We start from the raw sequence: 15,617 nt of genomic DNA, 5'->3' as shown, positions 1-15,617 counted from the left end.
CATCCAATGATACATGCATAGTTCAACGATACAAAAGAAACAGAGAAAGGGATAAGGAGCACTCCGTCTATGCAAGCTTTCGTCAAGTGAATGAAATCTGCAAAATGAAAATTAAGAGAGTTAGAAATAGGTGACTAGAATAAGAAGACTAGAACAAGAAGAGTAGAACAAGAAGAAGACTAGAACAAGAAGAGTATGTCATTTATGAGCTAACTTACGTGAAATGGATCATATATGAGCTAACTAAGTTGAAATGGGTCGTTTATGAGCTAGCTAAGGTGAACTGGATCATTTATGAGCTAACTTAGTTGAAATGGGTTGTTTATGAGCTAACTAAGGTCAAATGGATCGTTTTTGAGGTAACTAAGGTGAAATGGATCTTTTTTAGCTCACTTAGGTGAAATGGATCATTTATGAGCTAACTTAGTTGAAATGGATCGTGTTTGAGCTAACTTAGGTGAATTGGATCATTTATGAGCTAATTTAGTTGAAATGGATCTTTTTGAGCTAACTTAGGTGAAATGGATCATTTAAGAGCTAATTTAGGTAAAATGGATCGTTTTTAGCTAACTTGGTGAAATGGATCGTTTATGAGCTAAATTAGTTGAAATGGATCGTTTATGAGATAACCTAGGTAAGATGTATCATTTTGGAGTTAACCTAGGTGAAATGGGTCATTTTAAAGCTAACGTAGGGAAAATGGATCATTTAGGAGCTAATCTAGGTAAAATGGGTCATTTTTTAGCTAACTTGGATGAACTGGATCATGTATAAGCTAATCTAGGTAAAATGGATCTTTTTGAGCTAACTAAGCTAATTATGCAATTTTTTACATAAGTAAGCTAAGTACAGATCGTTTTAGAGCTAACTTAGGTAAAATGGATGGTTTTGGAGGTCAGTAAGCTTATTAAGTCATTTTGGAGGAGAAGAAGCTAAGTCTAGGTCATTATGGTAAGCATTGGAGGAAATAAAGCTAAGTCTAGGTCTTTATGCATGTGTTAAGCAAAACACTAGATAAACTTACCAAGATCCAGGAGGTGTAGGAGCGGGCTGGCTCGTGTCGGTAGCTGGAGAAGGATCGTGCGATGCTTGTCTGGAGTTACGCTGCACCAAAGATCATTTCCAATGTCTTGTTAGCATGATGACACTCAAATGTTAAGACTAGCAAGTAATGTCCATTCAAATTAAACTCACCGTGGTCCCAGGAGCAATCACTGGCATCGGCGGAGCGGTCTGACCGGTCTTCTCGCACACAGACTGCACATTTGGTTTTGACGACTCAGTCATACTAGTTAGTAATGAGACAAACACTACATGAATGTTTTGGCTAATCTGCATAAGAAACTTACCACAAGGAGCTCGTACATGGCCCTTGCCTGCATGTCATTCCGTGCCCTCTCCTCCTCCATCATCTTTGTCGTCCTCTCCTCCAACTCCCGCTGCCTCTCCGCCGCCTCCGCCAGAAGTTTCTCCGTTCTATCTCTCTCACTCTGTATAGCAGCCTGCAACACCACTCACATGACCATTTGTAATCATTGATGGAAGCGCACACAATGTAATGGAGAAAGATAACTGAGTACGTATCACTAACCTTGATGGCGAGTTGCACTGGCCGTTCACGAGGCCTTATCTCAGGAGCGGAGCTCGACTGGCGCGCCTTGATCTCCGGGAGAGTGCTAGGACAACGGATAAGTCCATCTCCAATGGCTATGGAGCCATGGGACCTCCCGCCACCAGATATCATCACCAGCTCTGGATCAATGGGACCCTGGCTCGCGTTAAAGTCCTCCCCTTTCCTCGCCTTCCCCTCATCTCTATATCTCACGAGCTTGTTGTGGGAGGAGATGTTGGTGAAGTTGTTTGCATCATCGAGGTCAGACTGAGAGAAAGCCTTGACTTTCTTGAAAGAGGCAGTGTGGGCCATGGCATACAGGTCGTACACCTCTGGCACCTTATCCACCTTATTGTGGCGTGCCTGAAAGAGAGAAACAATGTAAATTAGTAATTAAAGGGCTCAAGCTAGCATGATGAATGAATTGCATGAATCATGAAGCAAACCACATACCCAGTTGCGCCCGAACTGATATAAGTTGGAGCTGCCTTGATGGTGTGGCACACCTTCCATTTGGGCACGTTTGTCCTTGGCCTCGTTGTGGAGGGCTAGCCATTCTTTTGAGCACCACTCATCGACCAACACCTCCCAACAATCCATCCGATCCGCACACCATCTCGGAGGCGCCTAAGTTAGCAAATAGAAACTTGAGCGCTACGGCTAAGAATTACTAAATGAAGGAACTTAAGTAGAAGGCCTTAAGAATTACCTTCATGTACTGCTCCTTACTCAGGAACTTATCGCGGCACGCCGGCTTGGTCTTCTTGATACCACGCAAGGCGTAGTAGTCTCGAACAGCCTGCACCCGAGCCTCGTGCCGTAAGTTCTGGAGTAGGCGCTTGCAGACGTTCTCGATAACATGTGCCGCGTCCTCCTCGTATCCCTCCTCACACCTGTAGAATGTCTGCAATCAAATGAGACAATATTGATTAGTACAATTAATAACTAGCTAGTTGAAGATTTTTAAATGTGTAAAGGAGAAATTACCCAGAACTTTCTGATCACCATGTCTGCCCTCGTGTCGCACACGACACCGTCGATAATCTCATCCGGCGGGGCCGGGCCAGCCACATAGTGCTCCCAGCTCAATCCAAGCTCTGGAAGCCGACCCTCACCAGGCAACGTGACAAACCTCGGGAAGTTTTGCCGGCAAAGAACTCCAAGGACGGAGTTGGGCCGGCGGACACTATGATGGTGGTCCCAACCCCTGCAGCATGACAAGGCCAACACATTAGTTATTTGAAGAAACGTGAATGCAGAAGGTACAAAAATATTAAATGCACTTACGTACCTCTCCCCATCAGGGAAAATCAACCACCTCTGCTCGCGGGTCGCCGGCACGGACGGGAGCCGTGTAGCACCACGCTGGTAGATGGTGCCCCCCTCCTCCTCAAGATCAGTCGGCTCCCCGCCATCATCAGCATGGCCACTCGGCTCCTCGGGCTGATCCGGCCAGGTACCCCATCCGGACGTGTGCTCCTCCGGGGTCTCGTGGGCCGAACTCTCATGCGCCGAAGGCCAGTCGACCTGAGGCTCGTGGGCCCAAGACCCGTGGACCGGAGGCTCATGGACCGGAGTCCGTGTAGCCTCCTCCTCGGACGAGTCCACCCTAGCAGTCACGTGCTCGGGTGAAACAGCTGGGGGTGGCGGCGAGGAAGGCGCCGTAGCAGTCACCCTACCTCCTCTCCCGCGACCACGTGCCCCACCTCCCCTCTTCCTACCTCGTCCCCTACTGGGCACCGCGGTCGACGAAGAAGGGCTCGGCGGTGTGGCCATACTGTCCAGCAACGCTCGGCGGAGAGGTGCGTCTGGAATGGAAGACCTCAGACCACGCGCCGACGAAGAAGGGGCCTTGGCGCGCTCCCGACCAGCGCCCACCATCTTTCAACACCTGCCATGACAAACAGTAAACGAAATTAGTACAACATAAAAAAAAATACCGACATGAATAATAATATGTGTATCACTTAAGTGTATCATCATCAAGTACAACATAAAAAAATTTAATACCTGACACTACTAATAATCTTGATCAGTATCATCAATAAATGCATAATCATCATCATCACTATAATCAATGACGGGCTCATAGGGTTCAGTGGCATCAACATGTGGAAGGCCACCTTGACGTAATCGGTCAAGCAATGACAGGTCATCCGCAGCAGTAACCTCTTCTTGTTCCGGCTCTTCTTGTTCCTCCTCTGGGGTGATGTCGGATTCACTGTCGCTGTCTACTTCAATGTTTTGGGGTGAAGTATAGCGGTTCTTGAAACGCTTTTTGGAAAGACGTGTCTCTTGGAAGAATTCTCCTTCATATGTGTCTGGGTTAATGTGAGGTTCATAATCCTCTTCCTTTGGGGGAGATAGTCTAGCACATGGCGGCACTTCATAAACGACATCCCAACCTTTCAGATTTGGATTAGTTTAGCAGGCCCACGGTAGATAGAATACTTGGGTCGCCTGTTGAGCCGTAATATAGACATCAGGAACATCTAAATGGGTGCTTTGGTTGATTTCAACTAGCCCTATATGCTCATGAGTCCTTCTAGTCTCCTTCGGCTGAAACCAATAACATTTGAAGACTACGACATTCGGTGGGTTTTCACCATAGAATAGAAGTTCATAAATTGCTTCAACTCTCCCATAATACTCGGTACCTCCTTCACCGATAGCAGATACACAACAATTTGTAGACTTTCGGTCGGCCATAGATAGCTCTTTGCCATAGGTACGAAAGCGATACCCGTTGATGTCGTATTTGTCAAATGAATGGACCTTATAGTCAAAACCATTAGCGACTTGTCTCAATTCGGCGTCCATAGACTCTGAATTAGCCTACAAGTTTAATATGAAAGGATTGTTGCATTACGCACAAATTAGCGAATGAAACCGGGATAGCTGCCTACAAATTAGCCTACAAGTCTAATAGAAATTACCGTTTGTTTGAACCAAGAGATGAAACCGGGATAGCCGCCTCCTTGCTTTGCGAGAAGCTCATACTCTTCGACAGAATCCTTTTGGATCACCGCTCCATACGAGAATAAGGCGACGTATCGACTGTATGAAATATCCAGGAATAAGAGCAGTTCAAAGGAAATAGAAGTTGCGAAACTATGTACCGAGAACTTACTCGATGTACGGCCGCACTTCTATCAGGTTGTTGAAGATATACAACGAAATGGTCCGCCATTGTTCGTTATCCAAAGATACTGGATTTGCAACACTGGCTGGTGCGAGATTCCCTTTGAAAAGGCTGAGGTTGGATCCACCCTTTTTAGGGTCGTCAGCATTGTACCGAGGCTTCGGATTATGCAAATGACGATTTTTGGCTTCGTAGTGGGCTGTCCATGGATAGCGTTGGACAATTCGAAAGAATCAAGGTTATAAATATGCAAATGCATGCATATTTATAACTATGACGCTTTCGAACGGGAGACACATATTGGTTACGCATACTGATGATTCAAGACACATATATAGCTAGCTATCAAGTTTCATCGGCACGAACACCGGAACAGAGCAAATAATTAACGAGGGAGGAGGACATGTCATTTGTGCTCACCCACGAACGAAGGGGCAGAGCTCGTCAAACGCACGGCGAGGTCGTCGACCACCAAACCTCGCAGCGATGAAACAACTGCACATTTAAATCTACCTAATCAACACAATTATATATGATGTTTTCATAACAAAATCGAAAAATATATGACCTAACTAATAATTCACAAATATATGACCCCATCGGCCTCTACAAGGCCAAAGAACACCTTTTCGGGAGGTGTCGGGGGTCGGGGTGTCGTGTCGGTGTCGGGGTGCCGTGTCGGGGTCGGGGTGCTGTTTCGGGGTCGGGGGGTCGGGGTGTCGTGTCGGGGTCAGGGGGTTAGGGGGTCGGGTGTCGGGGTGGAGTCGGGGTCGGGTGTCGGGGTGTGGTGTCGGGGTTGGGGGGTCAGGGGGTCTTCTCATTCTTCTACTACTTCTACTTCTTCTCATTCTTCTACTTCTTCTCATCTCCCGTCTTCTACTTCTTTTCTTCTTCTTCTTCTTCTTCTTCTTCTTCTTCTTCTTCTTCTTCTTCTTCTTCTTCTTTTTCTTTCTCCTCCTCCTCCTCCTCCTCCTCCTCCTCTTCTTCTTCTTCTTCTTCTTCTTCTTCTTCTCCTTTTTCCTCTTCTTCTTCTTTTCTTCTTTCTTCTTCTCCCTCCTCTTGTTCCTCCCTCCTCCTTCTACTTCTTCTTCCAAACTAAAACTAAAACTAATCTAAACTAAACTAAAACTAAAACTAATCTAAAATAAACTTAAACTAAAACTAATCTAAAATAAACTAAACTAAAACTAAACTAAAACTAAAACTAAACTAAAAGTATAACTAAAACAGAAACTAAACTAAAATAAACAAAAAGAAACTAATTAAACAAAAAAAGGGGGAGAGGAGCTCACTTGGTGGAGGGGGAGGCCGGACGGCTGCGGCGGCCGCTGGAGGAGGCGGCGACCCGGTGGAGGGGGAGGCCGGACGGCTGCGGCGGCCGCTGGAGGAGGCGGCGACCCGGTGGAGGGGGAGGCCGGACGGGGCGGGGACAGCCGCGGCGCGGCTTCCCGACGTGAAAGAGGCGGCGGGGCCGCGGTGGAGGTCGTGGAGGGATGCAGGGCGGCGGGGCGGCCGGCTACGCCGGACGGGGTCGACGGCGGTGGCGCGGGCCGGTGTGGGTGAGGGATGGTGACGGAGGGGAGGGGCGGTGGGGGCGGGGTGACGTGGAAGGGGCGGCGGGGGTGCGGTGGAGGTCGGGGGTCGTAGGGGAGGGGTGTGGGGCGGCGGGGCAGCCGGCTACGGCAGACGGGGTCGGCGGCGGCGGCGCGGGTGTGGGTGGGGACGAATGAGAGAGTGGGGAGAAGAGACGGGGCGGGACGGCCGTTAACGTACCCGCCTCTTTGCCGTCAGCCAACGGTCGGCAAAGAGGTGGGGCCGGTGGGCTTGAGTTGGTTAAACAATAACTGGACCCACCCACCTCTTTGCCGTCTGCCAGCGGACGGCAAAGATTCTTTGCCGTCTGCTAGCAGACGGCAAAGAGCACGCAGATGGCAAAGAGCTTCTTTGCCGTCTGCCATTTCTTTGCCGTCTGCTTTTGGGTAGCTGATGGCAAAGAGCTTCTTTGCCGTGAGCTAGCAGACGGCAAAGAGCTGGGAGATGGCAAATTAGCTGATTCCAGTAGTGGAACATTTATTTGGGCCCAAAATGCAATTTTGAAAAACGCATATTTTTCCTAATTCAAATAAAATAGCGATAAAACTCCGAATAAAAATCTTATTTGATTTTAACATTAAATCTCCGATATTTCTTTATTTTGAGGAAGTCATTTTATCCTCTCTCCTTTATTTTTATAAAAGAAATGTTCAAAGAGAAAATAATTAAAATCAAACGATCCTCTTTTCAAAATTCGAGAAAAACTCGAATGTGAAATAATGAAGCCCCCAACTCTCTCCGTGGGTCCTTGAGTTGCGTAGAATTTCTAGGATCAAACCAAAATGCAATAAAATATGTTATGCAATGATGATCTAATGTATAACATTCCAAATTGAAAATTTGGGATGTCACAAACCTACCCCCCTTAAGATGAATCTCGCCCTCGAGATTCGGGTTGGCTAGAAGATAGGTGTGGGTGATCTTCCTGTAGGTATTCCTCTCGTTCCCAGGTGGCTTCATCCTCGGTATGGTGGCTCCACTGAACTTTGCAAAATTTGATAACCTTGCTGCGTGTAACTCGGCTGGCAAACTCGAGAATCCTGACTGGCTTCTCCTCGTAGGTCAAATCGCTATCCAACTATATCGCTTCCAGCGGCACTGTATCTCTCAGAGGAATATCAGCCATCTCTGCGTGGCACTTCTTCAACTGAGAAACGTGGAACACATCGTGAACTCCTAACAATCCTTCGGGCAATTCCAACTTGTAAGCAACTTCTCCCATACGTTCCAAAACTTTGTATGGCCCCACAAAACTTGGTGCCCAAAGCGCTTCACTCCTCGAAGTGGTGATACACGAAGATACACTCTGTCTCCAACTTCGTAAACTGTCTCCTTGCGTTTTGAATCCGCATAACTCTTCTGCCTGGACTGGGCTACCTTGAGTCTATCGCGAATCAGCTTAACCTTCTCTTCAAACTCTTTAATCAAATCTGGTCCAAACAACTGTCGGTCGCCAACTTCGTCCCACAACAACGGGGTTCTGCACCTCCTTCCGTACAGTGCTTCGAAAGGGGCCATCTTCAAACTGGCTTGATAACTGTTGTTATAAGAGAACACTGCATACGGCAAATTATCGTCCCAACTAGATCCATAATCTAGTGCACAAGCTCTCAACATGTCCTCCAGAATCTGATTGACTCTCTCAGTCTGTCCATCTGTCTGTGGGTGAAAAGCTGTACTGAACTCTAGCCTGGTTCCCAAAGTTTCATGCAACTGATTCCAAAACTTTGAGGTAAACTGGGTTCCTCTATCTGATACAATGGTCCTCGGACTCCATGCAGACATATGATCCTGGTCATGTATATCTTTGCCAACTTAGCACTGGTGTAAGTGGTCTTCACTGGGATGAAATGAGCTACTTTCGTCAAACGATCGACTACAACCCATATCGAGTCATAGCCTGAACGAGTCCTGGGTAATCCCGTGATAAAATCCATGCCTAGCTTATCCCACTTCCATTCGGGTATCGGCAATGGTTGTAGCAATCCTGCTGGCTTCTGATGCTCGGCCTTCACTCTCTGACATACATCACAAACTGCTACATACTCTACAATATCCTTCTTCATTCCGGTCCACCAGAAACTATCCTTCAAATCCAGATACATCTTGGCATTTCCTGGGTGAATCGAATATGGCGAATCATGGGCCTCTTGCAGAATCAACTTTCTGATCTCCTGATCATTTGGCACATATACGCGGTCCTCAAACCATAAGGTATCGTGCTCATCCTCACGAAATCCTTTAGCCTTTCCTTTACTCATTCTTTCCTTTATTTCGGCAATCTCCTTGTCCGTCTTCTGAGCTTCTCTGATCTTATCCATCAAAGTAGATTGAATCTCCAATGCTGCTACATAGCCTCTCGGAACTATCTCCAAACATAGCTCGCGAAGGTCATCTGCCAACTCCTTGGGTAACTCTCCGGTCATGAGTGTATTGACATGACTTTTGCGGCTCAACGCATCGGCTACTACGTTAGCCTTTCCAGGATGATAATGCAACCTCATATCATAATCCTTAATGAGTTCTAACCATCTCCTCTGCCTGAGATTCAACTCCTTCTGTGTGAAGATATACTTCAAACTCTTGTGATCCGTGTATACCTCATAATGGTTTCCGATGAGAAAATGTCTCCAAGTCTTCAACGCATGCACCACGGCTGCTAACTCCAAATCATGCGTAGCATAATTTAACTCATGGGGTTTAAGCTGTCGTGAGGCATATGAAACAACTCTTCCCTCCTGCATAAGTACGTCTCCAAGTCCTCAACGAGAAGCGTCGCAATACACTTCGCAATCCTTGCGTTGATCTGGCAGAATCAACACCGGTGATGTAACCAAGCGTTTCTTCAACTCCTAAAAACTGGCCTCACATTCCTCAGTCCATTTGAACTTGGTGTCCTTCTTCAACAACTCTGTCATAGGCTTTGCAATCTTTGAGAAATTTTCAATGAACCTCCGGTAGTATCCTGCGAGTCCAAGAAAACTCCAGATCTCTCCAACTGACGCGGGTGCCTCCCAATTTGTCACAGTGACTACTTTGGTGGGGTCTACTGCTATTCCTTCTCTGGATATAACATGTCCAAGGAATCCAACTTCCTTCAGCCAAAACTCACACTTGCTGAATTTGGCGTATAGCTGATGTTCTCTGAGTTTCCCAAGTACTAAACGCAAATGCTCTTTATGTTCTTCTTCATTCTTCGAGTAGACCAGAATATCATCAATGAACACCACGACGAACTTATCCAAAAACTCCATAAACACCTTGTTCATCATGTTCATAAAATAGGCAGGTGCGTTAGTCAGACCAAATGACATAACGGTATACTCGTATAGCCTGTACCTCGTGCTAAAAGCTGCCTTAGGTATATCCTGCTCTCGAATCTTTAGCTGGTGGTACCCTGATCGCAGATCAATGTTGGAAAACACCTTAGCTCCTTGCAGCTGGTCAAACAAATCATTGATCTTCGGCAGTGGGTACTTGTTCTTGATCGTCATCTCATTTAATCCTCGATAATCAACAACCATCCTTAATGATCCATCCTTCTCCACTAGAAGTACTGGGGATCCCCAAGGTGACGAACTTGGGCGAATAAAACCTATATCCAGTAACTCCTTAATTTTTTTCTTAATTTCCTCCTAATACTTTGCGGGCATTCTGTACGGTCTCTTAGATATTGGCCCTGTGCCTGGCAAAAGCTCAATCAAAAACTCAATGTCTCTATCCGGTGGCATGCCTGGCAACTCTTATGGAAATACATATGGAAAATCCTTCACCACTGGTACTTCCTCCTGTACAACTCCTGATAAGGAATTTACTTGAGTCCTATTCAGCACATGCCAGGATACATACTTGATCCTTCTTCCTTCTGGGGTGGTGAGTAAGATCGACTTACTGGCGCAGTCAATGTTCCCTCCATACTTCGATAACCAATCCTTGCCTAATATCACATCCAATCCTTGTGACTCCAATACTATTAGGTCTGAGGGGAACAGGTAGTTACCAATCCTTAATGGTAACCAATCACACCATAGGCTGGCCATATACTCTTCTCCTGGCGAGGTTACTAACATGGGTGACCTAAGGGCTTGGGTTGGCAGCTTAAACTTATCCACGAATCCCCTTGATATTTATGAATGCGAGGCACCAGTATAAAAAGTACGACTGCAGTAAATGACTTAACCAAAAATTTACATATTACTGCATCTGGCTGGGCTTCAACCTCCTCCACGTTAACGTGGTTCACTTGTCCCCTGGTGAAAGGGTTGGGCTTCTTCCTAGAGCTTCCATTGCCGTTTCCATTCTTAGCTTCAGGACACTCATTGGCGTAATGTCCGGTCTTCTGGCACTTGTAGCAAGTAACGTGGCTTAGATCTTTCTTGGCGGGTGTTGCCAGGTTGGAACGGTTCTGTCCGTTGCTTCCTCCATTACCATTCCCATTCTTGGGGCCACTATGGTTGTGCGAACTTCCTCCATTATGAGTGCGGCCTCCATGGTTATGAACAAGTCCTCCCGAGTTCGGGGTGAAACGGGGTCTTTGCTGAGCTCCAGAGTTATACTTCCCTTGTCCATACTTCCTCTTGCGGCTGTCAATCTGCTGCTGCTTCCCTTCAAGCATGAGAGCTCTATCCACCAACTCCTGGTAGTTATTGAAATTTGCCACCATCAACTGCATGCTCAGCTCATCATTCAGTCCTTCCAGAAACTTCTCCTTCTTAGCTGCATCTGTAGTGACGTCATCCGGGGCATAACGTGCTAGCTTACTAAAGTCATCCACATACTGGCCAATAGTGCGCCCTCCTTGGCATAAGTTGCGAAACTCACGCTTCTTCATGGCCATAGCTCCTGCTGAAACATGGGCAGTACGGAAAGCCTACTGGAACTGGTCCCATGTCACAGTGTCAATGGGGTAAGTGACTATGAAATTCTCCCACCATGATGCCGCGGGTCCATCTAGCTGATGTGCGGCAAAACGCACTCTCTCCGCATTTGTCCATCCTGTAGTAGTCAACTCCCTTTCAATCTTGCGGAGCCAATCATCTGCAACAATCGGCTCGGTGCTACTTGAGAACAACGGCGGATTCAGCCTAAGAAAACAAGCTAAGTGATCAACTGGTGATGGTGGTGGTGTGTTGTTGTTGTTGTTGTTCCCCTGGTTCTGATTCTGGACAAGTATCTGTATCAATGCATTCTGCTGCTGGATCAACTGAGTGAGCTCCGGTGGGAAAGCAAATCCATTGTCGCGTCTCGGAGGCATCTACTGGGTTTAGAAAAGATGAGAAAACAGAGTAGAATGAGGTCTAGGGGGGAAACACTACCCATATGCACATGAGACAAACACAAAAAAATCACTCAATCAAATCAAACAAGGGCATACAATCGGTCTAGGACTATCATTACCAAAGTGCTCGGACTATACTATATACATGGTGGAATACTACTACTGATATGGTGGTCGACTAGAAAAATTGATCGGTCGAAGACTCCATGATATCCTGTAGCGACCCGACCCGAATGGATCAAGTCTCTGTGCTTAAGTGTCATCCCTGGATCGGTATGCTGACACACACAGTACTCGAGGATTTATAACAGAGGTAAATCACATGTATAAAGTAACGCAAATACTATTACCTCAATCCAAATAGCGGAAGTAACAAGGTTGTGGATTCCCATCAACACCAACGGCAAAGTTGAGTGTAGAAATCGTAACCCTAACGTATCACTTACTCGTCGTAAGAATCCTGCAACATGAACCGTTGCAGCCCGAAAACGGGTCCGCACATGGAATATGCTGGCAAATTCACACCATAGAGAAATGATGAACAAAGGCTATCACTACTTGCATATATGGCTGGTGGAAAAGCTCTATGGTTATAATGTTTTGCGAAAAGCCAATTTTTCCCTACTGCAAAGGAATAAATTTTATTTAACTATCATGGTGGTTGTTAAACATTGAGATGGTTGACAGCATCTCAATCCCAATTAAGTATCATCATTAACCCAACAAAATTAATTAAAGTAACATGATGAGATTCACATGAAAATCCAGATACTAGATACTCAAGATGTCCATAACCGGATCGCCTCTGCAGAGGTTTGTGCACTTTTCCCCACAAGACTCGATCGCCTCCGTTGGATTACTCGCACTACATGGTGTTTGAGTAACGGATGACCGAGACATAGTCTTTTAGAAGCGTTAGCACCTTACTATGGGTAGACCGTACCACCTACATCCCCTACATCTGCTAGTCTACCACTGTAAGAGTTCACACGACTTAATCAACTATGCTAGAGCCCATAATAGCATGTGGCTGCACACGGAAGTTTCTAGCATGAATAATCTTATGATCCCTTTGAGCCTGGGTGGCGAACCATAGGATGATCACACAGTATATCCCCGGGATCTCCTAGGACAACACTGGTATATCCCCAGGTGTCCGGGCAAGTCCACTCGTATATCCCCAGGGTGCCCCAACCAATCCACCCAGATGTGTATTAAAGTAGCCACCTTAAGTTGAACCATTAAGTAAACAATCTCACATCTGTCATGGAATACACTCAAACCCAATCCACGTCTACGAGCATAGCATGGCAAAATGAGCATAATGTAGAAGTAACTCCCAAGGTTTGAATGCAGGGCAATAGGTTCCTAATTCAAATAAAATAGCGATAAAACTCCGAATAAAAATCTTATTTGATTTTAACATTAAATCTCCGATATTTCTTTACTTTGAGGAAATCATTTTATCCTCTCTCCTTTATTTTTATAAAAGAAATATTCAAAGAGAAAATAATTAAAATCAAACGATCCAGTTTTCAAAATTCGAGAAAAACTCGAATATGAAAATAATGAAACCCCCAACTCTCTCTGTGGGTCCTTGAGTTGCGTAGAATTTCTAGGATCAAACCAAAATGCAATAAAATATGTTATGCAATGATGATCTAATGTATAACATTCCAAATTGAAAATTTGGGATGTTACATTAACATTGCATACTAAATGCCTCTTCATATTTAATACTCCTATCCTCAAATAGAATCGTTAAACAAGCAAACATATGCAAACAATGCAAACATAACAGCAATCTGTCTAAACAGAACAGTCTATAAAGAATGCAAGAGGAATCATACTTCCCTAACTCCAAAAATTATGAAAAATTAACACCCTCTAGAAAATTTGTTGTTTCTCATTGTGTAAAAATTTCAAGATTTTATCATGTTCTGACTATTCACAAATATTCAGAACATAACAGCAAACTTTCAGTTTTCAAACAGCAACATATAGACTTGCAAAATAAGCATGGTAAAGACTATATTTTACATTTTTATTGAAATAAAAGATGCAAAACCTTACTCTAAATAACAGCAAGAAAATCCTAATAAAAGAAAATGATGCACCAAGCAAAACTCATATCATGTGGTGAATAAAAATATAGCCTCAAGTAAGGTTACCGATGAACGAAGACGAAAGAGGGGATGCCATCCGGGGCATCCCCAAGGTTAGATGCTTGGTTGTCCTTGAATATTACCTTGGGGTGCCTTGGCCATCCCCAAGCTTAGGCTCTTGCCACTCCTTATTCCATAGTCCATCGAAACTTCACCCAAAACTTGAAAACTTCACAACACAAAAGTCAACAGAAAAGTCGTAAGCTCCGTTAGTATAATAAATCAAATCACCACTTAGGTACTATTGTGAACTCATTCTAAATTTATATTGGTGTTATATATACTGTATTCCGACTCCTCCATGGTTCATACCGTCCAATACTACTCATAGATTCATCAAAATAAGCAAACAACACATAGAAAACAGAATCTGTCAAAAACAGAACAGTCTGTAGTAATCTGGAAACTATCCATACTTCTGTAACTCCAAAATTCTGAAAAATTAGGACAATGTAGGCAATTTGTATATCAATGTACTGTAAAAAATTCAGAATGTTTCGATGCTCCAGTGATTTTTAACAATTCTGTGACTGGGCACAAAAGTTTCTGTTTTTGGACAGAATTGAATCGACTATCATCCACACTATCCCAAAGGCTTTACTTGGCACTTTATTTGAAACAAAAGCTATAAAACATGATTACTACAATAGCTTAATCATGTAAACATGCAAAAACAGTAGGGGTTAAAATATTGGGTTGAGTCCCAAGAAGCACTTTTTAATGCCTTTCTAGCTAGGCATGATGATTTCAATGATGCTCGCATAAAAGTAAAGAATTGAAACGCAAAGAGAGCATCATGAAACATATGTGGCAAGCACATTTAAGTCTAACCCATTTCCTATGAATAGGGATTTTGTGAGCAAACAACTTATGGGAACAAGAATCAACTAGCATAGGAAAACAAAACAAGCATAACTTCAAAACTTTCAACACATAGAGAGGAAATTTGATATTATTGCAATATGAAAAAAACATATGTTCCTCTCTCATAATAATTTTCAGTAGCATCATGAATGAATTCAACATTATAACTATCACATAAAGCATTATTTTCATGATGCACAAGCATAGAAATTTTACTACTCTCCACATAAGCAAAATTCTTCTCATTCATAGCAGTGGGAGCAAACTCAACAAAATAACTATCATGTGAGGCATAATCCAATTGAAAATTAAAATCATGATGACAAGTTTCATGGTTATCATTACTCTTCATAGCATACATGTCACCATAATAATCATCATAGATAGCAACTTTGTTCTCATAATCAATTGGAACCTCTTTCGAGAAAGTGGAACCATTACTAAATAAAGTCATGACCTCTCCAAATCCACTTTCATAAATATTATAAGATTCAACACCCTCCAAAATAGTGGGATCATTACTTCCTAAAGTTGACACTCTTCGAAACTCACTTTCATCAACATAACCATCATAAATAGGAGGCATGCTTTCATCATAATAAATTTGCCCACCAAAACTTGTGGGACAAAAATATCATATTCATCAAACATATTATCCCCAAGCTTGTGGCTTTGCATATCATTAGCATCATGGATATTTAAAGAATTCATACTAACAACATTGCAATACTGCTCATCACTCAAATATTTAGTGCCAAACATTTTATTAACTTCTTCTTCTAACACTTGGGCACAATTTTCCTTTCCATCATTTTCACGAAAGACATTAAAAAGATGAAGCATATGAGGCAACCTCAATTTCATTTTTTTGTAGTTTTCTTTTATAGAATAAACTAGTGATAAAACAAGAAACTAAAAGATTTGATAGCAAGATCTAAAGATATACCTTCAAGCACTCACCTC

The sequence above is a fragment of the Triticum aestivum genome, chromosome 3D, assembly GCF_018294505.1.
Source record: "Triticum aestivum cultivar Chinese Spring chromosome 3D, IWGSC CS RefSeq v2.1, whole genome shotgun sequence".
NCBI classification, from domain to species: Eukaryota; Viridiplantae; Streptophyta; class Magnoliopsida; order Poales; family Poaceae; genus Triticum; species Triticum aestivum.
Note: the sequence above shows the minus strand (reverse complement) of the source record.